A 25,392-nucleotide genomic window follows, 5' to 3' on the forward strand; every position below is an offset into this window, starting at 1 on the left:
GCAATAATGATTGTTGTAAATGAACTTCCAATAAGAAATTTCTATTGTATAAATATGAGAGAGAGAGAGAGAGAGAAGAGAAGAGAGAGAGAGATGCATACTGTGTATAAAGAATGAAAAAGTGGACACTTGGAAAATGACGAGAAAGAAATTGTGGGAAACTAGATAAGTGAACAATTCTGGGGTTATTACATAAGAATAAAACTCAAACTTGTCTTATAACAGTAACTATGACAACCTATATTGCAAGAGAAAATGGGGCGGGGGGGGAAGGGGGGGGGGGGAGGGGATATCTTATGCAATAAACAGAATGTAAACAATACCGGAAACGGCGCACGGTAGAAAAAACAATCAATACACACTAATCTTTCCTGTCAGACTAGCCTCAATATCTGCTTCCCTTCCATTAATCACGAAAGTGAAAAGGCGAAACAAATTAACGATCATTTCACAGTTCTCACAGCTGTATAAAATTATTCATCACATACAGCTTTCACAGGGTCCGCCAATCATAACGAAACCATGGAACTGGCAACAATAAACCAGAGAGAGAGAGAGAGAGAGATCATCCAGGTTATTGTTGCAAGAGCGGTGACGCCATGACAGGTGGGAACACGATGCGTCTGCCTCTCTAATTGAATCGCCGCCTTCCATCAACCTCACCCGCTCGCAAATACATCCACAACAATTACCGGCGACAGAGAGAGAGAGAGAGAGAGAGAGAGAGAAGAGAAGGGAGAAGAGAGAGAGAGAAGAGAAGGAGGAGGATGGAGAGAGAGAAGAGGCGAGAGACTCGTAAAGGTAATTTTAGGTTATACATCCCTAAAGAATTCCTGGAGCTTTATCACGATGACGGCAAACTGTAATTACTTAAATATCTAATTTTTTGCCCGCAGATAATAACTTTGAAATATATGGCATTAAACTGAAGAACTTTTGTTATTATACAGCACCTCCATTTACGACCGTGTATAAACGTACAATATACTTTTTTTTTATATATAACAGCACCCTGATAAAGACAAATGCAGCTTACTCGCACATTATAACAAAACCTGATTCGCTTCAATGATAGTTTTCCCCTCCATCAAACATGTCAACCTATTTGATGAAAACATCAAGCCATTTTCCCTGTCGCATCTCATTATCACTAAGACCTAACGACAACCGAACAATAAACAATCTCAAAGAGCATCCGTGAGAGGAAATAATAAAAATAAGAATGAATAAAATCAGATGTGCGATGGAATAATCAATATGGAATATCTCACTCTCTTGGCCCGATTTCAAACACACGCCAGGTGAGGAGGTTTCCCAACAGACCAGCTGGTACGGTTGTCTATCTGTTTTCAGCAATCTTCTTCATTCAGTTAGAGGGGTAGAGAGATGAACAGGAAGAATTAACCGAGACAACAACCGCCTACAGATAGACGCAGCCACATGAATTATCGGTAAATAATCCTTCCAAAGAGAGATAGAGATACTAACCACATTTTCAAGTACTTCAATTTTTCATTTTCATTAAAAATCTGTTCAGGCTTCTCGTGCAATCGTATGTTTTCTCAGGTAATTGGCTGCTTCTTTGGCTCTTATCTAAACGTCACCTCCAAGGTGCTAGTACTAAACATGGCCGTGTTTAGAACGTCACCTCCAAGGTGCTAGTACTAAACATGGCCGTGTTTAGTAACTAGCCCCTCGGTGATCAAAGATATCGTTTATCAATATAATTTGTCGACGGACACAATATAGAAATGGGTGTATATAATACTTTGCTCTCCGAAGGGCTAGTACTAAAAAAAAAACTGCGTCCCACTGGGCTTCCGCCATGTTTGGTACTATAGCACATCGGGAGTGACGCGTATAAACAAGCCAGAGTAGCACCGGTAATTTGTTTGAGTCGATAAAAAGATCATCCTAAGGTATTGGGCCCCAAAACAAGCACAAAAACATATCGCATGAGAAACAGAAGCCCATTCACTGTTAAATATACTATATCTATTAAAAACCGCGACCATCTTGTCATCATCACCTGCTGACCAGGGAGCCGCGTCTTCCTTCCTTGTCAGGATGATGAGAATGGTGGTGATGGTGGTGGTGATGATGGTGATGATCCTTGCTGCTGCTGCCACCGCCGCCGCTTGCAGAGGACGACGACGAATTTTTGTCGCTCTTGTCGGAGAGCGAACCGCGTCGCTCCGATCGAAATTTTTCGAGGGCGCCCCTCTCTAGCTGCAGCGACTTCCGGCGGAGTTCCCGAAACATATTCTCTACGACACATAAGTCGTCGTCGCCGATGGGTTCTACTGTTACCACAAAACGGGTTTTGATTCAGCGGTGACGTTCTACAGGGAGCATTCTGGTACACGGAGGACGAAAGAGCTTTATTTACTACTTTCCAGGGGGAGGCGCGCGGAGTTCCCGCAACTCGTCTGACTAGAACCGAATGGAAGGAGCATCTGGTGATCGCTCCACAGAATTCATAAGGGTGTCTAGAGCGACATTTCAGTAGTTTCTGATGATCACTGGGCCATTATTTCTAAAAGTCAAGGCCTGCTATCAGTCACATAACGGAATCATATTCTTTTAAAAATACCTGATTATAAAGAAACATACCAGATATAGGAAACAAGCTAAAAATGACACAATAAATAGTTGCAATGTCAATAGGACGAGGTGCAAGTGTGATCCATTTTATGCTTCAAAGGTACAACTTCAATTATACCAACCGCCAATAAAAATACGACCCCCGGACACAAATAAAATTATTATAAAAAATAACATGACCTCAGGTGGTATTAAGCAACTTCAAATATAAAACCTTCCCCGTAAAAAAAAAAAAAAAAAAAACTATAAGCATTAACCTGGAAATAACAGAATGAAAAAGTGTTAACAAAAAACCCCAGCGCAACATGAGACCTCTTTTATAAAGTGCACAGCAATGTTGCTTCACAATAAACGACATGACTATCCCATACACAAGCTATGAATAACAAATCCCACAGATCCATACACCGCGAATTTGCCCAAAATAGTTTATAATGGGTATAAAAAAGGAGAAAATTACAATATTCAACTGCAAAATCGGCGTACACATATTCTTTAAAAAAAACCGAATAAGTGTGTAAAATGAAGCCCGTGTGTGTTTGTGTGTGTTTATAAGGATATCTCTTATTATTCTAAAAGTGAAAAAAAAAATATTGGAGTGAAACTATAACTGGATCAAGTACGAGTTGAAACTAAAGAATGGTTATCTCTTAGGAGCAATGCCGGAACTAAACCGGTATGACGACGACACCCCAATTCGTCTGTTATGTACATTTTTTTTTTTTTCAGTAAAATCCAGAATAAAACTACACAAAAACACGACATAAAAATTGGCAAGACCCCCATGAGATCCTCAGAACTCGTGTGCCCACGTTAAACATGCTTAATACGAACCCTGAACTCACACTCACACTTCATTTTCGGGTAAATATTTACTCGTTCTCTCTGAGGAATGTTTAACATGGGACCCCCCCCCCCTCTCTCTCTCTCTCTCCTCGTCTCTCTCCTTCTCTCTCTCTCGTCTCTCTTCTCTCTCTCTCTCTCTCACACATACACACACTGCCGGCTGTTGCCATATGATGACCCCTCTGGGAACTGTGGGAAATGGGAGATGGAACTTCAGGCCAACACCTCTTCGTAATCACATAACATCAAGGTATATACAAAAAATGTATGAGATTTATATCTATATGTCGAGTTCACAGGCACGGGGGAAGAGAAATTGTTGGGGGAAATGCAGCAGGAAATGAGTAACGCTAAATGTAAACACCGGAAATGAGAGGATGGGAGGAGGAGGAGGAGGAGGAGGAGGTGGTGATGGGAGAGGTTAGGCACTGTTCCTTTTGCGACCCCGTGTTACCCGGATGTCAGTACACAAATAAATGGCCTACCGACGTCACGAAAACGACCACCCGTTACTCCGTACGCCCCTCGAATAGTGATTTTAAACTTTAGGGGGAAATTTTTGGAAAGAATTTAATGACGCTAATAGTTTAAATAAATATTTTTGGGGGTGGGGGAATTTATGCTCTATGAACTATAGGAAAATACAATGAAAAAACAGAACGGGAAACTCGTTTGTGATTCTTATGAATGAAAAACAAAAACACGAAATCACTTTCAGAGGGCGACTCCGCTAAAAACCATTATTTGAATTAAAAATTAACATATGCAATTCACTCTGTGCTTGAATTCAGCTGCATAATAATGAGCATATTATTCTGCAATAACCTCTCTCTCTCTCTCAATCTCTGTAAAGATGTTTGCTGTTGTAACTAAGCGCTCCGACGGACTAATGTCTCGACCAGTTCTTGAAAGAAAAGCAAAGGGCATATTTGGTTAAACGTCGTAGGCGCCGACTTCGTTAACGCATGCATGGCAGACACGATGTTTACCTGATAGGTTATTTTCACTCGCCTTTGCTTGCTTGCTTTTTTTTTTCTTTAATTTTAAATCATGCCTTTCCTTGGCATCTTTCCAATCAATTTCTCCCTGAAAAGGCTAATGGTGACTCATTACTTCATTACTTATCATAACATCCGAGGCCAAACGGCCTTTTTTTTTTTTTTTAAACAAATGTTGCCAGAGTCCCTTAATTTCTTTCTACGCCATCTTTTATGATAGGCAATTGTCGTCCTTACTCCTCCTTCCAGAGCTTTTAGAAATCTTAATTAGTAATACTTCTTCTTAATTAGTAATAATTCTTCTTCAATGTCGAATTCAAGATACCTAGGGAATTTCTCCCAAAGTGAATTATATATCCAAATACACCTCTTAATACCCAAAGGAATTACATCAAGTACACTTAAAGTACAAGAGGACATGTCTCCAATGTACACACCCTATAAACCATGGGTTCCAAACCCGGTTAAAGCGGATGCACTTGTATATAGTTCTCCTCTGTTGTAAATGAATTTGATATTATTCAACTTTTTCTGACTTGACATTTGAAAGCATAAACAAGTCATGAGTAAAATTAGTGACACGTTACTCTCTCTCTCTCTCTCTCTCTCTCTCTCTCTCTCTCTCTCTCTCTCTCTCTCTCTCTCCAAGAAGGTATATCCATCCTGAAACACACCAATCCTTTCGTGGAATCCTTCAGTCACGCCCTACAAGGGAATGACCAACAAGCACAGGATAAAAAAAAATACGCTAAGCAATAAATAACACCTACTGACTATAAGTGAGTCACTCTGCCAAAAAGGAAGGAAGGAGAAAGATAGAGGAAGAAAGAGAATGAGAGAGAGAGAGAATTAGCACATCAAATCTGAAGGGTGAAGTTTCAATTCACTGAAAAAGGCGGCGCCATTATTCGCCTCTAACGCGTTAATTTACGATTAGAGAAGGTTCTCAATATAGCCCTTGCATACCCATAAGAGCAAGGAGGCAGCCGTTGCATTAACGTTGTTACAAACTATCCTAAGGCAAACTCTAGCTTAACACTACACACACAAAAAGAGAAACGATTTAGCGTCACAGACACAGGTGAGTTCTAAATGACTTTCGAATAACTATTTGTTAACACAGAAGGGTATACAGCTGCGTTACCTCTTGACGCCGTCAGTCGACCTGTTTTTACTGGAGGCTCGTGGCGGAGACTTCAGCCTCGTTAGTAAGGGCATGCTGAGGACCTCAGTGTTACAAGGCCTCCTCCAGATAGCTAATATTTTTCTATTGTGCGGAACGGCACGACAACGAAGGCTTCGCTGTTGGTTGTTCTGCTGCTAATGTGGCTTAGGCTGCTATTAGGACTCAACGGTTCATTCTCGGGGAAAAGAAACAGCGAGAGATATGGGGAAACTTTCTCCAATTAGTAGGAATTTCTCGTAACCAACACCTTTTCACACTAGTGATCACAGCAGGCAATGTTCAACGGGCGGACGCAGCAGCAGAAAGGGCGGCAGTTCTCGCTGAAGTGTAGCACACGCCATAAAGGCAAAACACCATCTTGACTTGACAAAGATCGCGAGGCTTGGCGAGAGAAACTGTAGGAGGGAACGGCGGCATAGAGCGTTGTTAGGCAAAAATGCATACGGTGGGAGGGAGGGAGGGAGACAAGAGGTGCGAGAGGTGCATCAAAAGCACATACACACCTACACCTACGCCTCTTGCACTTTGAACAGTCACTGACACAAATCCTCCTGCTCTAGTCTAACCGACAGACAACACGGGTCTCGGCCTTCTCATTTTCTCTCTCTCGTCGTTCACTCCCTTTTTTGTGTACGAGCTTCGTTTTCAAATACCATAATCAGTTTTTTAAAAAACGAGAATCACACACAATCACTTCAAGGTCACCGCAACAGTAATTCGACAATTATTGGGTGTATTCGTGACCAAATGGAGTACCTGGAGAGAGAGAGAGAGAGAGAGAGAGAGAGAGAGAGAGAGAGAGAGAGAGAGAGAGAGATTTCAAGGACACGGACGGCGCCTGAAAATTTAGAGCGTCACCACAATCATAGGCGTAATAGCACTGAAAGAAAACTCTCACAGAATGACGATGCCGATTGGAACTTGATAATCACAGCTCTCAGGTAATACCTGCACCTATGAGGGAACAAAACCAATCCAATGGAGGGAACGCACGAAACGGTCACGTGATGAAATACTTGACCCCTTCGGGAAAACAAGCATTTAAATCACAGGCTGAGCGGTTTTGCCTCGTCTCTCTCTCCTTGCACTAAGGCTGCTAACGCACAGACATACACGCTCTCTCTCCAACATCACCAACAATCCCGACACACATATCCATCCCTCCAAGACACCCCATTCTCTCTCCCTCTCTGTCTCTCTCTCTCTCTCTCTCTCTCAATCCCCCTACTCCCCTACACCCTAGTTCGTACACCTTCACACTCCTATACTCTTCGCCCAGCACAGGAACTGTGCCAACGTCTTCTCCTACTCTTCTTCCTCCTCAACCAGCCACCCCATCCCCTCCTCCACCACCGAAGGCCAACCCCTTGTCTGGGCCTTCTCTCCCTCAATCACCCAGTCTAACTCATCCAACGAGTTTCCTCTCGGTTCGTAAACAGAAGACGGCGTCAGATAACCCTAGACGCAATTCTAGCAAACCACGGTTCTTTAAGTCCCATACACAGTGGAAAATCATAGGTCTAAGCTTCGACACAGAGGTCACCTGGGTACGAGGAAGTAGATGCTCGGGTTATCCAAACCCATGAGAAAGTAGGGGAAGGTTTCGATGAGACAGGCGGCGGTCATGTGGGGGGAGAGTAGGAGGAGATTGGGAGAGGAGGAATAGAGGGGAGGGGGGAGGCAAGGGGAAGATAGGGTGGTGGCGCGTGGCTGGGCAAGTAAAGTGCCAAAGTAGTCATCATCTCACGTCATCTGAGAAAGAGAGATTCTTTACCCATGCATGCATGCCCAACCTGGGCACTAATGGCCAGTGCAAACCACTTCAAGAAATGTGGATGATCCTGAATGACTAATTGCTCTTTTCCCGATTACTTGTTTTGCTTTTCCTTATACAATATTTTTTATATGGTAAATTTCTGTTTTAAAAGATTCTTGGCATCAGTGTACTTCCTAAGAAATGGGGAAAACCATTCGTTAACTTCGTAAGTATCCTCCATCCACGGGGGGGAGGGAGGTGACAGTGGAACCAGTCTTCAGGTATACCATATTTCTTTTGAAAATTATGTAACCGAAAGGTAATTTACTATGGTGGATTACAGTTACTCTTCACCACAAAACACTCGGATTTCTCCATAATTAAAAGGCATATCAGTGAAATCTTTATATAATACATACAATATATATATATATATATATATATATATATAGATATATATATATATATATATATATATATATATATATAATTCCCCAAGAGGTTGTAAGAAAGTATGCGTACCGGCATTACCATAGATATCAAATCGACGATGAATACACGAGCCACCCTTCAATTCTGCCACAGCAGATTACGTTTTCTTTCATTTTCAACACCAGTATCCATTCTCTAACACGAACTTGTACACCTGAATGACCCACCCACAATGTTTGGTTTTCAAGAGGAAAAAATACAATAAATTTTAATTCTTAAGAATTCCACGTATAATTAGAGGAAAGCCTCACTTATAATTTACATTTTACATAGTAATTTAATGAAGAGAATAGTTAATACAAAAATTAATCTCTGAAACAGTTATAGTACACAGATGCTGTGAAACGTGGATGAAGGACGAGTTTAACGAGGCTAAATATATGAATAAAACCGGGGAGAATTAATCTCCAACACCCAACAACCGACACGTCACACACCACACCAGTGACACAGCTATCCCGCATACTGGTCGACAGAAACACAAACAGATTCTGTAAACTCATCATAATTGAGGAGAAGCAATATTACTGACGCAGGGTTCAGGTATTCTTTTCAAACCTGCCATTCATCAGAGAGAGAGAGAGAGAGAGAGAGAGAGAGAGAGAGAGAGAGAGAGAGAGAGAGAGAGAGAGAGAGATAAACTTTAGTCATTAGGAGAGGAAAAAAAATGGAGGGTAATTACATGACTGTAGCAATAGCTACGTCATAATATGTAACGCATCTGGTCATGAGACACAGTCAAGAGAGAGAGAGAGAGAGAGAGAGAGAGAGAGAGAGAGAGAGAGAGAGAGAGAGAGAGAGAGACTCTTGTCTTGAGGAGGAAAGAATGAGGTTAACTGCGAGATGACATAAGTCTGGTCATGAGACACACACACACACAGATATCAAATGGCCCACAAAATTCAAACATAATCAAAACAACTCCATAAATATTGCAAATAACATGGCAAGACAATTCAAAAGGAGGGGAGAGGGGGAGGGTTGACTGTCTATGTAAGTCATTCATCCCAGGAAACGTTGAATAAGTCGAACAGCTTCAAGACACAATGGAGAGAAAAAAAACAAGGTCAGAAAGAAAAAGATATAATAATAGATGCGTTTATACCGGATGACAATGACAATGTAGATTAAGTGGATAGTAATGGTAGGATCAGGGCAACACACACACGCACGCACATACACTAAGAAAGCCATTAAATACTGGAACACCTTGCTAACCTCACGACAATAAGAGAGAGAGAGAGAGAGAGAGAGAGAGAGAGAGAGAGAGAGAGAATCCTTCCCTGCACGTACAAGATATTCCGTCTTAGGCAATCATAACATATCAAACCTAGATAAAACTTATATTACACGTGATCTGAATGTTCTCTCTCTCTCTCTCTCTCTCTCTCTCTCTCTCTCTCTCTCTCTCTCTCTCTCTCTCTCTCTCTCTCTCTCTCGGGACAGTTATCATCCAAAAAATTCTGGCGTGGTACTACTCGTCTGTGCAGAGATGTGGCCGGCACCAGACCAATTACAGTTTAACTCATAATTCACTCATGAAAGACGAATCATAAACGACACCCATTACGTGCGCGCGCATTCAAAAACAAACAGGCCGCCATTAACAACATCGGTAATGAACGAGGGTGGATTCAGAATCTTAATTAATATAAAAACTATATATAAGGGAGCGAAAATTTGCGCCTCAATGCACTGATGGCTGATGGGAAATCAAGAACCAAAGAGAGAGAGAGAGAGAGAGAGAGAGAGAGAGAGAGAGAGAGAGAGAGAGAGAGAAGAAATTTAACATTCAAATCCTGAAGGACAATTAAACCGCCGGTGTGACCAAGGCTGCACTGAAAAGGAGAGAGAGAGAGAGAGAGAGAGAGAGAGAGAGAGAGAGAGAGAGAGAGAGAGAGAGAGAGAGAGAGAGAGAGAGATTCCCCATAAGTCTGACTTGAATGACGTCAATATTATGCCATCCAAACAGACGTGAGTGCATCTATAGTTAGAAAAGGGTCTTCAGCTGAATTCCTGTTCCCGATGACATCAAAGCCTCTGTGCATGTGACCATTTTGTTTATATATTTGCATACACACACACACACACACACTTGACAAAGTCACTTGTCACTCAACAACGTATGATTCACTTTACTCGGAAATAGATGGAAAATTAGACCGACACGAGGAAAACCTTGAGTGACAACTAAAAATGATTCAGATATTTAAATTATGTAATGTCAATTTCAAAACCCTCTCTCTCTCTAATATATGCATAAAATGTGCATACGCTGTACTTTATCAGACGAGGCGCCTAACAGTTCTGAAAGTTAGTTTTAATGATGATAAAAAATAAATTATAAAAAAGCTCATTCCAAGTAAGGGCGTACAAAAATCTATGGAAAACATTTACCATAGATGAAGTGAGGCAACATTACAGAATAATTCTGCACTACAATTACGCATTGCCTTTCAAAGAATAGCACCGAGTGCGGAAAAAAAAAACATTATTCGGTCGGTTACGTAAAAATAACTGAAGCCTAATAATAAGAGAAATCAAATACCTTACCACATTGAACGGTACAATTTTAAAGGAACGCAACCATCTACAGCAAACCAGTAATCACACGAAGTACAGAAATAAAATGTTAATTTTACTTTCCAAATGACCAGAACATAATAGACGTTATCAGTCTCTCTCGGGCTGCATCTTCGATGCGTTTCGTTATTTCCTCTAGTTTCTTTCTTGCAAATACCCACTTTTAACGAGAGAGAGAGAGAGAGAGAGAGAGAGAGAGAGAGAGAGAGAGAGAGAGAGAGAGAGAGAGAGAGAGAGAGAGACTCGATTAGTACTCCTAGGAAAACTCAGAAGGAAATTGTTTTTTAAGCATTTCCTCAAGACAAACATTACATTTCCTCCGCTTTATAAATAACGGGACCTGAGGAAAACTAATAAGAGGATGAGGACGAAAAGGAAATCAAATAAGGAAATAAGCCGATAGGGAAAAGACAACAGAAGTTGCACTGACTTCGTAGAAAACAAAATATAAAAAAATATGCGAAAAGGTTTAGAAACATTGACTATATAAAACACGAAGACCAACTACAGAGCATAAGAACGGAAGAATTCTCGGAATATTATAATAACAAGACACATTGTAATGGTTTTAATTATCACGAGTTCCTTGAAAAGATGAAAAGGATTATCTCGTAGGGGAGACTTTACACAAACCCACACAAATAGAGAGAGCCTGAATATTTAACAAGTAATCTTATCATGGGAGTCTGCCACCTGATTTAACAAATATGTACTTTTCTTAGTTCAACAGCCAGTACCGATGTCATACAATATCAGCTATACTAAAACACTAAAAGGACATAAATAATTACGTGATATTCACTAATACTGATAATAATAAAGGTAATATTAGAAGAAACAGGACAAAAATCAATGCAAATTTCTAGAATTTCACAAACGTCATATGCCTTGCTCAGTCTCCTTCCAGCCAATACTATTCCAGCGGCAACGAGAAGCCTTGAAAGAGAGAGAGAGAGAGAGAGAGAGAGAGAGAGAGAGAGAGAGAGAGAGAGAGAGAGAGAGAGAGACTTTCTCTACTTCTGCTTTAATATTCAATACACTTGGCATCATAAGGCGCAAATGGAAATGTCTCCGTCAATGGCATTGCAGAGGCAGGATTCATTACCTGAAATTCATTTCTCAATACACGTGGCTTCCCCCTACCCCCACCCCCTTCTACCTCCCCCAACAAACCTTCAAGAAAAATTTCTTCATTACTTCCTTCGTATATATGTGTGGTGTGGCCTTGGCGAAGCTCGCGTTTCTAGGGGGGAGGAGGAGGAGGAGGAATGATGGGAAGAGAGAGAGAGAGAGAGAGAGAGAGAGAGAGAGAGAGAGAGAGAGAGAGCGGTTTCCAGTTCACGGACGGGAGTGAAGGACAGCCCACAAAAATGAATTAATTAAATACCATAGCAGTGACAATATTTGCAAGTGCCCTAATAAAATAAAACCGTACAGAATAAAACTAAAAATAAACCTGTGAGGATATTCTTCGTGATGAACCAGTTTTATTGTGAAAATATAACAGCAATCGTTGTTCTCTCTCTCTCTCTCTCTCTCTCTCTCTCTCTCTCTCTCTCTCTCTCTCTCTCTCTCTCTCAAAAATAAAGAAATCGTTGACGAACTTCCGTCACGTATCGCCTTAACGAAGTAACAAACAACCTGTTGTTCGGAGTCAATCATTTTCCATAAAGAAGGAAATCGTCACCAGATGTCAGTCAGAAGAAGAAGAAGAAGAGAAGAGAGAGCGAGAGAGAGAGAGAGAGAGAGAGAGAGAGAGAGAGAGCACAAAGAATCTTTTGATTTCCTTGCTTCTCTCGGCAATTACAATACCAAAATGGAACGGGTGTCTTTATACCCTGTTTCTACGAATCAAGTGTCTTCTATCAAGTTCTCTGACGACGAACTGCGCCATGTTGTATGGAACCTTTTTTGCTGTCATTTTTTAATTTAATTTAAATAAATTTTTTTAGAATACGGGGAAAGATGATAAAAGAACACTTGGGGCAATTCATGAAATATGAGCCCAAACCAATATAGGGTGAAATTTAAGCTTCTGTCAATACGGGGGAAGAGAGAGAGAGAGAGAGAGAGAGAGAGAGAGAGAGAGAGAGAGAGAGAGAGAGAGAGAGATAATATCCATTCCAATAAACGGTAAAGGAGCAGGGCGAAACTTCGATTAACAAAGTTTCCGAGAAACTGCCAGAAATAACTGAACGAAACTTAGAGTAAAAGTTTGTCTGTTAAGACCAACGACAGACTGCCAAGAGATGACGCGATCGGAAATGGCTAAATAAGAGACGTAACGAAATACAAAACTTGCAATCAATAATTACAGACTTCCGCTCAGAGCGATCTAGAGAAAAAGAAGCACAAAATGACCGAAGTTTCTTCGGCGCAGTCGAGCTTTCTGTACAACGTATAATGCTGTATTTGTTTGTTTTCTATGGTGTTTTTACGTTGCTTGGAACCAGTGGCTATTCAGCAATGGGACCAACGGCTTTACGTGACTTCCGAATCACTTCGAGAGTGAACTTCTATCACCAGAAATAAACACCTCTCACCCCTCACTGAAATGCCCGAGAATCCAACTAGCGGCCACCGAGATGACAGACCAAGGCCATACCGATCACGCCACTGAGGCGCTGTATAATGCTGTAAGAGTCGCGGCCCGTGAAACTTCCAGCCATGGTCCTGTGGTGCCTGTCCTATAGCGTTCCCAGACTCACGATCATGGCTAATTTTAATCTTGAATAAAATATAAACTACCGACACTAGAGGGCTGCTATTTGGTATGTTTGATGATTGGAAGTTTGATAATCAACTTTATCATTTTGCAGCCCTCAAACCTCAGTAGTTTTTAAGATCTGAGGGCGGACATATCAAGTGCGGATGGACAGACAAAGTTTTATGAATGGTTTTATTTTATAGAAAACTGAAAAAAAAGGATGTCATGTCATTTCCCATTTACCCTTGAAAGCAAAGTCATAAGGTATATAATAATTCATGTATGTATACTACTCTTGTGCTTCCTAGTTTGTATCTGATTATTCTTTTTTCACGCTAGCGAAACATCAGAGTCAAAAATCTATTTTTAGAAGACCTTCAGTTTTCCTTAACTCTCCTAAGTCATTGCCTCATCTATTCTTCTACCGTTTCGTTCCATTCTCGCAATTCGTTGAACAATGCAACCACGCTACGCGAAGGAAAGACAAAAGGGACGGTAAACCACAGTCGACTGATTAAAACACGGAAATATGTCAAGGTTCCTCAAATTCTTTCGTACTCAATGTAGTGGAACGAGAAAAAACAAAACAAAACAAAAACAAAACAAAAACAACAACAACAACAACAACAGAGCGTCAAGAAGCATGTCTTTACACTACAGCGGAAAAGGGAACTCGTGCGGTAAATTTCGTATTGTTTACTATTTTCTGTATATTATATATTATTTATAATATATATATATATATATATATATATATATATATATATATATATCTTACCAGGCCGTCAGACCAACAATCACAGGAGGGCCAATCCGTGGAGGGTAGGCCAAGGATCGAACCCTGCATTTGCAAGCCGAATTGAAAGTATACAATACATACACATGAACCATGAAGATCCAAGACAGACCAACCCTTTGACAGAAAGAAGTTTATAGGAATCACCAACAGCTCTAAACAACAACAGAACCTGTATAGTCATCAGAGGTAATGTTCCTCTGATATACACAAATAAAAAGCAAAGCACAGGAGAGAGGAGAGAGAGAGAAAAAACCCGACTACACATTTTTCAAAACCATTCCTGCCCAAAATCCCTCTTGAAATGCAGAAATGAAATTTACTGTTATTTTTACGCCGGGTTCTGTTCCGACCTGGTGCGGGGGAAAATGATTGCCCCTGCCAACCGAAAAACAAATAGGGTCCATGGCCCCGTGTTTATTAACAAAATTGGGAGAGCTTGGAGTGGCGTTGGAGCGACCGGCCTACTCTTAATTAGGATACATTCGTTAATCCCTTTTCCACGTGGGAAGGGGAATTTGGCCAAACAAGATCAGTGACTTGTAAAATAGAGAGAGAGAGAGAGAGAGAGAGAGAGAGAGAGAGAGAGAGAGAGAAACTGGTATCAGAAATCGAGGTGAAAAACATTAAGGTCTTCATATAAAAGACTGGGGCTGTGTAAACGCAAGTTTAACAGTACGTAAGGAATGAAAATTAGCCATTTTTTCAGCCAATTACGTCCATGAAATGGAAATCTCTGTCTTCCTATATGTTCCCAATTTCAGCCCACCTGCCATACCTTACGAGGCAAGATGGTCGATTTTTTAAAAACAAAATATAAATAAAATTACGTGTTGATAGCTAAAACCATTTTATAACTTCCTCTTCATTAATACTTTCATCATTAATAATAAATATTTCCTCACGATAGACGTTACTATAACAACAACATGGTAAAGAAACACGAACACTAACACGCATGCGCAGTGGGAGCAGACTCCCCGAAAACAAGTCTGCCTCGAAATAAGAGCACACAAAAGCCGAAAAATAAAAAGATCATAAACAAGTCTGTTCTTTCCCTTTAACGATCAAACACCCACTTTCTCCGCTTTTAAAAGGGGAGTCAAGAGGAAAAAAAGTCTGGAAGACAAAATCAAACGAAAGCAGCTCCGGCCATCATAATAATAAAAATACAATAAAAAAAAGTGCGAATCAATATTTGCTGGAACTAATGGGACCAGCAGCTATACAATAATCTGATCAACGTCAAGTTAATCACAGAGAGAGAGAGAGAGAGAGAGAGAGAGAGAGAGAGAGAGAGAGAGAGAGAGAGAATTTAGGAAGCATCCTTCATCCACAGTCAATTACTTGATTGCACAGCGGACACTAATAATGTATGAAACGCTGATGCGTATCAAAATTATCTCCGGTAAAGTGGTTTTACCAGACCTGTGACAAAATTTTTTTTTTGAACGTCCGCACAGGCTGCAAAACTGAGACTTTTAAACTTGCGTGTAAGCTACAAGGTAGACTTTTCAATTTGCATATAGGCTTCATTCAATTTGCATAAAGGCTATAGAGCTGAGACTTTTAGACTTGCGTATAAGTAACAAGGCAGACTTTTCAATCTGCATATAGGCTAGAGCTGAGACTTTTAGACTTGCGTATAAGCTCCAGGACAGACTGGTAAATTTGCGTATAGGGTACAAAACTATCCGAGTTCAAGGTACGATTGCAAAACAACCAGTTAACTGAAGGATTTCAAACACAATAAAGCATAATTTGCATCATTTTTTTCAGTCTCAATACACACATGAATAACATTACCATAATGAAATCAGACCCTTGAATGCCTAAAAAAGAAATGTGCCCCATGCAATACTGCATACCCAATCATACCCAATCTACGACTGAAACAAAGTGTAAGAGTGGTCTCTCATATCCCACCACATGACCAGTAATTTTAAGAGAGAGCGAAATCACCTACATAAATTAAGTACAAAGTAACCACATGCCTGTCAATCAGAAAATTATCAGATGGTTTGTGATACTGTTGTTTCATGAAGACCTAAAAACTATAAAGAACTGCAAAAAAAAAAAAAAAAAAAAAAAAAATCATGGCCAAGCACACACGATCTTTTCTCGGTCCAATCGGGGCAGTTAAAAGGGGTCCAGCTATTCCAGAATCCATCATGGAAGGGCTATCTGGAACCTCGTCAATAAGGGTTTGATCTAACGGCATATAAATAAGGAGCCGAGAGAGAGAGAGAGAGAGAGAGAGAGAGAGAGAGAGAGAGAGAGAGAGAGAGAGAGAGAAACTCTCTCTCGAAGCGTTAAAGGATTACTTCTATAAATACCCAGCCACAATTGCACGCTTAGCCTCAAGCACCTCTCGATAAGCAAGCAGCGTATGTTTTCAAGAGTTTTGAGTTATATACTTCATGAGGTACGGATGATGTTACCTTATCGGCCATACAAGGAGAATACTGTATCACCAACTCAAAAACCTTGTGCAATATGCCACAATGATTTGGCATCTCATTATCAACAAAAAGACACAGGCAGCGCAAAGGTTAAGTTCAGGACAAAGACAGAACCTCCCATTTGCATGCAAATATTTGACCTCAGACGAGATGGCAGGTCCTTTCTATGATTCCTGGTTTGAAGTGAAGTGCAGCTTTCACAAGACTTCTTGCCGTGGGTTGAAACGAACTCTTGAACCCCGCTGGCTTTATGAAAGAATCGCATATACTCTGCGTCTTAGCTCTAGATGGCTGATCGGCTCCGCATATCCAAGTTAATCCGATGGGGTTGGGATTTCATAACCAATTTTGTGGAAAATAGTACCAATCAAATTTTACAAAAATATTTAAGCATGTGGATAACTTTGAAAACAATGCTAAAACAGACTTCCTTACAGTAGCTTTCACTATACCCTTCATCATAATCAATCAATCACTACTACACGCTTAATCATACTCAACCACCATAAGCTTCATCACAGACGATAATAATCGTATGTAATCATTTGTACTGGTTACCAATTATAAGTCAATCACTGAAATTGAAGCGTGCTGCCGTTTGGAAAAAAAAAATTCAGCGCCGGGCAAACAAGATATGGCAAATCATCACCGTTGATCTGAACCCTTATTTCAGTGACGAAAAAAAAAGAAAAAAAGAAAAAAAAACCGCAACAGTTATTCTTGATAAAGACGACTAACAATTTACTAACAAAACTCGAAATTGTATAACCTAGTGACCCCGTTAACATGACCAGTGGTGGTGTTTGCTGGTGTTTGCAATCTCTCTCTCTCTCTCTCTCTCTCTCTCTCTCTCTCTCTCTCTCTCTCTCTCTCTCTCTATCCTCCCACTCATCAACACATGACAGAGCTACCTACATTCTGCTAAGCATCAGGCAACTTTAATAGGACTGGTAACTATCCTCTCTCTCTCTCTCCTTTTCGTAAGTCTCATTTTTGGAAAACCTAGAAGCAAGAGTGAAAAATAGAGAGAGAGAGAGAGAGAGAGAGAGAGAGAAGAGAGAGAGAGAGAGAGAGGAGAAAGTCAATATGTTGAGGGGAAAAAGGGGTTTTACGATACGTCCCAACCGACCAAGGCATACTCCCCCCAATCCCCCAACCCTTCTTCGCCCTTCCATACCCTCATCCCAAACCAAAATAAGAAATTAAAATAGTAAGCATGCAACTTGCAATCAAATCTAAAAAAAAAAAAAAAAAACAAAGAGAATAATAAAAATTACTATTTTTTCCAATTCTCTTCAGAGGATATACATTAGTCCAGCCTGCGAAAGACTCAAAGATGAATGACGTCATCAGGGAGGCAAACGCCCCCCGCCCCCCATCTCCCCCTCCCCCGCTCATCCTTCCAACCTTCCAGGCTCCTCCCCTCCCCCCGCCTGTTTCTCTTACGTCATTCGCCAAAGCTTAAGTGAAGGAAAACTCATTTTCCTCTAATCTAGCCGATTCGGGGAAAAATCACGTATGCGCGATACATTTTTAGCAAAAAAATCTGTTGGCTTGGATGACGAGAAAAAAGAAGAATGTCTCTCTCTCTCTCTCTCTCTCTCTCTCTCTCTCTCTCTCTCTCTCTCTCTCTCTCCAGGACCTAAGCCTCAAGATTTTTCAAGAGGTTATTGTGTAAAAATGATTTTTTCTTGATTATCCCGATTATAGTTTAAAACAATTTACATATTCACTTTAGGCCTGCTGGAATCACAGTCGCTAGATTACACACACACACACACACACACACACACACACACACACACATATATATATATATATATATAAATATATATATATATATATATATATATATATAGAGAGAGAGAGAGAGAGAGAGAGAGAGAGAGAGAGAGACTGTGCGTTGGTAGAATAAAATGCTTGGCGGAGCTCGATCTGAATTCGGAAAAAAAAAAAAAAAAAAAAAAAAAAAAAAAAAAAACAGACGGAAAAGGAAACTCCGTTTTGAGGAGGCCATAAAAAAAACTAACTTTTCTCTCTCTGTCTCTCTCTCTCTCTTCTTCCTCTCTCTCTCCTCTCCTCTCTCTATCTCTCTCTTCTCTCCCTCTTCTCTCTCGAGTAATCTAGAAAATAACACTCGAACTGCCACTTTAATATAGGATATTTCGTTATTCATCCGAGACACTGACGACAAAGCATTGCAGAATGAACTGAAATCGTTTAAACAGGATCTGGCGATTTTTCTAGCAAAACTATAATCATTTAAATAGATTATTATTATTATTATTATTATTATTATTATTATTATTATTATTATTATTATTATTATCAGCATATGAAACCTATTCATATGGAACAGGCCCACCAAAGAGGGCCATTGCCTTGAAAGTCAAGCTTCCAAAGAATATGGTGCTCAATGGCAAGACGCAAGAGGTAGTAAAGGGAAACACACTGAAGAGATAAAAAAAAAAATTAAAGGAACAAAACACGAGGTACATGAAACGACTTTTCATACATTTTCGAAAAGAATAGAGCTTGAAAAAATGGTAAAAAAAAACAACTAAGGCATCATCCAATAAAATACTGACAGTACAGTATCTGTAATGTACCTGTAACTCTTCAATTCATTACTCATTCAAACGTATGGATGAGCACGGCTGCATTTGATCCGCGCATATGTCACAATTTCAGATGGCAATGAGGCGAACCGCCTACACTGGTCTTTGTCGAACTGGGGACGAGGAGGAGGAGGAGACGGGGGCCACAGACTCTTTTCAGAGGGTCGAGCGCAGAGGCGTAAACAAAAATTTCCCACAAAAAGTCTACGATTCAATAATAACGAAAGTAAAATAGGATTCATCCATATCAGAGTATGAACCTTTACACTTTAAAGAAATCGATTATTGGACAGAAACCCACGGTGAATACATGGAAAGATTTGAACTAGCTTATGTTCATACAATCAACGTGAGTACACTTCAATATCAGTTTTCGCATTAGAAGTAGCTGGGATAAAATTAATCTCCACTTCTTTCGAAACAGGATAAAAAAAAAAAAAAAAAAAAAAAAAAACCCACGATTTCGAAAATATCCAACATTTGTCGTCCTTCGTTAAAGTAGTGAGGAAAGTATTGAAGTCAGGTTTAGTAAATTCTCCAATAACATCGATTTCTAAAAAGAATTTCTTTTTATTTTATTATCTATTTATTTATTTATTTATTTATTTATTTTTGGCTCCAAAGGCCAATACTCAAAATGGGTACTTTGAAATAAATAATTCTTTCAGATCATAAAGTGGTGGGAATAAGTTACGAATCTCTTGGAACGCAATATATATATATATATATATATATATATATATATATATATATATATATATATAATAAAGGCACAAAATCCGTGAATGGAAGTGAAAACAATCGAGACTGCTTGGTAAAGGACGACAAGTCGAAAGGCCTCGAAGAAGCTACTACATTGTTTCACTTTCCTTCGTGGAGTTTGCCGTTTTATATATATATATATATATATATATATATATATATATATATATATATATATATATATATATATATGTATATATAAGATCTATATATATATATAAAATATCGTGTCCACTCTATTTGCCAGTGAGAGAGAGAGAGAGAGAGAGAGAGAGAGAGAGAGAGAGAGAGAGAGAGAGAGGACCACCATTCAAAAGCCTAAAATTCCACTCTTTTAATATCTGAAGAGCAAAAGTAAATCGAACAAAACAAAATCAATGAGAGATATAAGGGGGATACAAAAAAGTTGGCTGCAATGATATAGAAGAAAGTAAATACTTTTAAAATATAAAAGACCACGTAATACGAATGAGGTGTCTTTTCATAGTGGTTCAATTTAACAACAAATTCTTGCTATCTTTTTTTTACAAGTTCACTTCAGCGGGCAGAGAAATACTTCAGCAATATGAATCACCTATTCAAGGATGCATAGGATGCATATACGCATACTGAACGCAAGCAAAGGCACATACATAAATTCCCGCAGACGCACGCACATTCATAATATACATTCTATAATATATATATAAAATATAAGTATATATATATATATATATATATATATAATAATAAATTGTGGAAAGCAATGATGGCGTCAACCACTAAGAGTTCTGACACTCGCGAAGCTTGTTTGTATAAGCATCCAATCTCCTGGCAATATGCAACAAACGCTGAACAAACAGACACAAGGTGCTCACCGAAACCTGCTGGCTGAGACTGCTTTCAGCTTGCAAGAGGCAACAGTGCGGTTCTGGTCTTTGCAAGCAAGGAAGAACATTGGCTATCTTTCTGCACGATCTCAATTATTATACTTACAAGTTCGTTGCCTCTTCAGGGCTAATAAAACTGTGACTCAGATTACGTAACTTAGAGAAATTTCCGGACTATTGGAAGCTTCTCTTGTCCTACATTTAGATACTGAGTTTTGATGATGTATATGATTTGTTTACGAATCTAACAGGTTGGCGATTTTAAGCTAAAATCAATTCTAATAAAACATGTTTAAGCAATTGTAAGCAAATTTAGTCTATGCACTAAAGATACTTATATAAAAAGAAGATACTGTTGCTTGCGATGTATCCAAGCAATAACCAGAAAGTGACCGAGAAAGCAACTTACACAAAGTCTGGAAGAAGCACATCGCAGAAACATTAAATCTTAAAACCAAAACTTGCATCTTTAATTCACAGGCAACCGGACACCAGCAACGAAGCATAATGCAAAACAAATCCTGCAGCCGCAACCTAAACGGAATTATTCATGAGGCACATATTGCAAGTAATCGCTATGGGGGACGAAAATGTTAAAACGCGATTTCACTAATGGGGACAGGGCGCTCAAGATTAAAGAAAGGCCATTAGTCAAGATTTGCATTCATTGACGTTAATGAGCGGCCATTAAGCAGAGGGATGCCCGCACAACTTTATCTGAGAAATGGACAGACACTCCGCATCACATAGCGTAAAATTACAGACTCGAGTCTAAACAGAAGTGTTGGCGCACGTATCGAATTAGTTTAACAACAAGACGAAAACCACACAAACACGATTTCCTCAGAGAAATGCAGACAGAAAAATATATTATATGGGCGTGACAGAATACACCTAAGTTACGTCTGCTCATCATCATTATCATTATCATTTTCGTCACCGACTTCGACGACTTCGTCGACATAAAATTTGCGTGGAACTGAAAGTATTCGCTTTGCCATCACGAAACTTTCACTCCACGGCACTCCACCCGGCTTGAAATGTCAATAGCGCACGGGAGTTTAGTTTCTGTGTGTATGTGTGTGTGTGTGTGTGTGTGTGTGTGTGTGTGTGTGTGTGTATGTGTGTGTGTGCACAGCAAAAATGCACACCAAAGCCAACTTCATGAAAACAGAACAAGGCCAATACAGCTCTAACGCTTTCATACTGTATCAGGCCAGAGAACTTCTAACTTGCAATTCAAAACTATAAGGCTGCGTCATTTTGAACGATGATACAAAGACTCCAGTATCCGAATATCCAGGCCACAGCCTTTACACAATACCAGAGTAGCAGGACCATAATCATATGCTGTTATCAACATCATCATCCGTACATTTATTGACAAACAAATAAGGGGAAAATCAGATCATAACGAGAAGAACCCTCATTGCCAAAAACAATATTTATGTTGATCATTACGAGGTCAAACTCGAAAATAAAAATTCGACAGTTTTTTGAAAAGACTCAATGCAGACAGGAAGTTCTAGACGGATAACAAAAATTTCTAATTAAAAAAATAGGAAAATCACCTTGTATTTTTGTCTTTTACGAAACCGTTATGACTTTAAGAGTAAAATATAATAAAATCAGACAGATAATTCCAGACTGAATTAGAGAAATATCTCTCAGAAATAAAGGCACAAAAAGCAACTTATAATATTTCCTCTCACAAGGAAGCTCATGACTCATCATCAAGAATAAAATTCAATCCTTCACAGACTCCGACGTAACTTGCTAAGAATTTAGAACAAGATATATTTATAAGGACAGAAAGGAAGATAACTAATGGACCGCGTCTGGTATAATGATCATTAATAAGAGGATAATGAGGATAATGAACTCTTTAGTTGCATCACAATTATCGGGCTATAGGACTAACAGGGGCCAAATTGGGTTGCTGGCTTGCTACCCTTCCCGGGAACTCGCTAAAAAAAAAAAAAAAAAAAAAATCATTAACGGTCCAGAAATAAAGCTCCTGGATTACTGACAAATTATTTTTCGGAACAAAATTGATTGTGAGGATTATTATTAAAAACAAATAATCCCACAGGTTGGCGGATTCTTAAAAGTGATTCAAGAAGCCCACGAGCCTTAAAAGTGATTAAATGGAGAGAGAGAGAGAGAGAGAGAGAGAGAGAGAGAGAGAGAGAGAGAGAGAGAGAGACTTCGACTTTCACTTGCAGAAATGTCAGCAGCAAAAGCAGCGCTGCATTAGACCAAATTGCAATCACGTACACTCTCTATAGCCGCTGGCCGCTTTCAGCCAATTTTCTCCACAACGAGGAAACCAATGAAGGCTCCATCCCATTCAGGGTCTAAATGGGTCATCACTGAACGAGCTCCTTGAATAATACGTCCTCTCAAGACGTGGATGTTTTGCCAGAACAATAGGTCCTTCTGTACATCTCTTTTTAATTCTAAAATTAAATTGTTCTCTTAATATTTCGTTGATCTTTTTCCCAGGAGGCTGTTGTTATTTCAGGCCTGTTCCTTACGCATGAGTAGTTCGTCTTCAATGATGGCGTATCGTATAGTTAGATTCAGCCAGCCTTATGCTGGCACGGGCTCTTGCTTCACATCAGCCCGTAATTGTGAATTTAACATGATGGCGAGCGCTTGTCTGACCAAAAGACTGTCATGTTCGTCCTCAATCACTATAGCCTTACACTTTGCATCCCAAGGAATCTCTTCCTTTAGGAATTCTAGCTAACCGAGAGAGTGCTGGAGATGAAAGGAGCCAAGAGTCAGGGAGGAGGCTTTGAAGGAAACGTCGTAAAACCTTCCCTTAATTTTTTTTTTTTAATCGATACCTTTTATAAAGGTGCCAATACTTAATGAAAGGACAATCGATTTTTTTTTTACATATCGACCCGGCTTTGCATTTTGAGATGCCATGGAAGAAGAAAATTCTTCTCTCTCTCTCTCTCTCTCTCTCTCTCTCTCTCTCTCAATCGTGAGCACTTCAACAGAAAATTCCTGACTTCGAAACACAAAGACACCTCTCTCCTATCACCTACATCTTCGTTGCAAAATGTGGAGAGGGAGAGAGGGTGGGGAGGGAAGGAGAATTGTCACTGTGCCTTCAGGTAAAACAAGCCATCGAGGTCACGTATTGATTTCCTGAATAAATCAACTGGCGTCATTTCCCCTCTTTTCCGGTCGTAAACGGTGCATGATTTGGTGTCAGAGCTAATCACACAATGGCCAGAGTGAATTTCGCTTCGGATAATCGATAGTAATATAGTTACGATAAAAAAAACTTCTTTTTTTTTGAGACGAGGGGGGTATATATATACACACAAGTTTTGAAGAGAGAGAGAGAGAGAGAGAGAGAGAGAGTGTTAAAAGGAGCAGTCATGATAATGGCGAGAGCGAAAAAATGTTGCATTGCATAAAAATAGTCAACAATAATAAAACTACCAATGACCACCACAATCTTCAGGATTAACAATCACAAAACACCTTTTGCAACATTAACCTTTTCAAAACTCCTTTCTTTTTCTTACCATCACCGACGAAAAAAAAAAAAAAAACATCGTGATGACTAAATGAAAATTCAGGGCGTTAAGGTTGCCAATAAGCATCGACTTCCTAATTGAGTAACGAATTCCAAGACATGATTGGTAATCGATATTTCTTGATTAAGAAAGAGAGAGAGAGAGAGAGAGAGAGAGAGAGAGAGAGAGAGAGAACGCTACTTCAGGAGACTCCACAAAGGATGGCCGTGGCAGGGACGTGAGGTCATTATCTAAAGGCAGCTAATAAATGAAGTCAATCAAAAACGCCGATGTCATGCACTTGGAGGACACACGCCAGACAGTACTCTAGCTATAGCTCATTTTTATGTATGTATATCCAGAATACGAATACAGCTCGCTATGAGGAGAATCCACCGCACAAAATATTTACTTAGCCAACTGGAAAACCAAACTACACAGATGATATCCAAACAATCAATAACAACAATCAGCCGATCATATTTCCAAGATGGTCTTTCAGGTTTGACTGACAAGTTGTAATAAATTTAGGCACAAAAAACATGAAAATAAGGACGATAAAGCATTGCAAAGAGGACCGAGCGAAAGATACAAACACAGAACTGAGATTTAACGGATATCTGAACGCGCCAGAGGCAATTTCGTGGTCTGTAAGTGGAGCCTCTACAATTAATCATATTTCGAGAGAGAGAGAGAGAGAGAGAGAGAGAGAGAGAGAGAGAGAGAGAGAGAGAGAGAGAGAGAGAGGAAGCGTGGATGCAGGTGGCAAATATGCAGTTAGTAAGTTGCGGTATTGCAATGGACCCATTATCAACCCCAAAATCCAACCTTTGAAACCCCCCACCCCACCCCCCCCACCCCCCCACCCCCCCTTTATAACTTCTTCCTCCTTTTCTCGCCATTGCCCCCTTTGTAAGGGTCGTCATCTGCCAAATCAACTCGATAAACCTATCTACGCAGTCACCAACACCATCCATCTCCTGTCACCATCGGAACATTATGCAACGCTCTCGGGAACCCGTCGAACTTGATCATCAGAAACAGTTTCCATACGTCTTCGACAAGGAAGAGTAAGAGACAATATTACTGAAATAAAACGTTAAAACAACGGAAAAAAAAAGGTCTCCATGTCTCCATTTAGGAAATATATACCTCCTCCAACTTATTTTAGCTG

At 39.8% G+C, this 25,392-nt stretch overlaps 1 protein-coding gene across 18 annotated transcripts in view; it reads right to left on the reverse strand.

Annotated features, from left to right (window-relative positions):
* LOC135216228 (rho guanine nucleotide exchange factor 12-like) overlaps positions 1 to 25,392 on the reverse strand; it is an 823,284-nt gene that overhangs the window by 15,893 nt on the left and 781,999 nt on the right. The gene's annotated exons all lie outside the window — the stretch shown is intronic.

This window comes from Macrobrachium nipponense, chromosome 6, assembly GCF_015104395.2.
Source record: "Macrobrachium nipponense isolate FS-2020 chromosome 6, ASM1510439v2, whole genome shotgun sequence".
NCBI lineage: Eukaryota > Metazoa > Arthropoda > Malacostraca > Decapoda > Palaemonidae > Macrobrachium > Macrobrachium nipponense.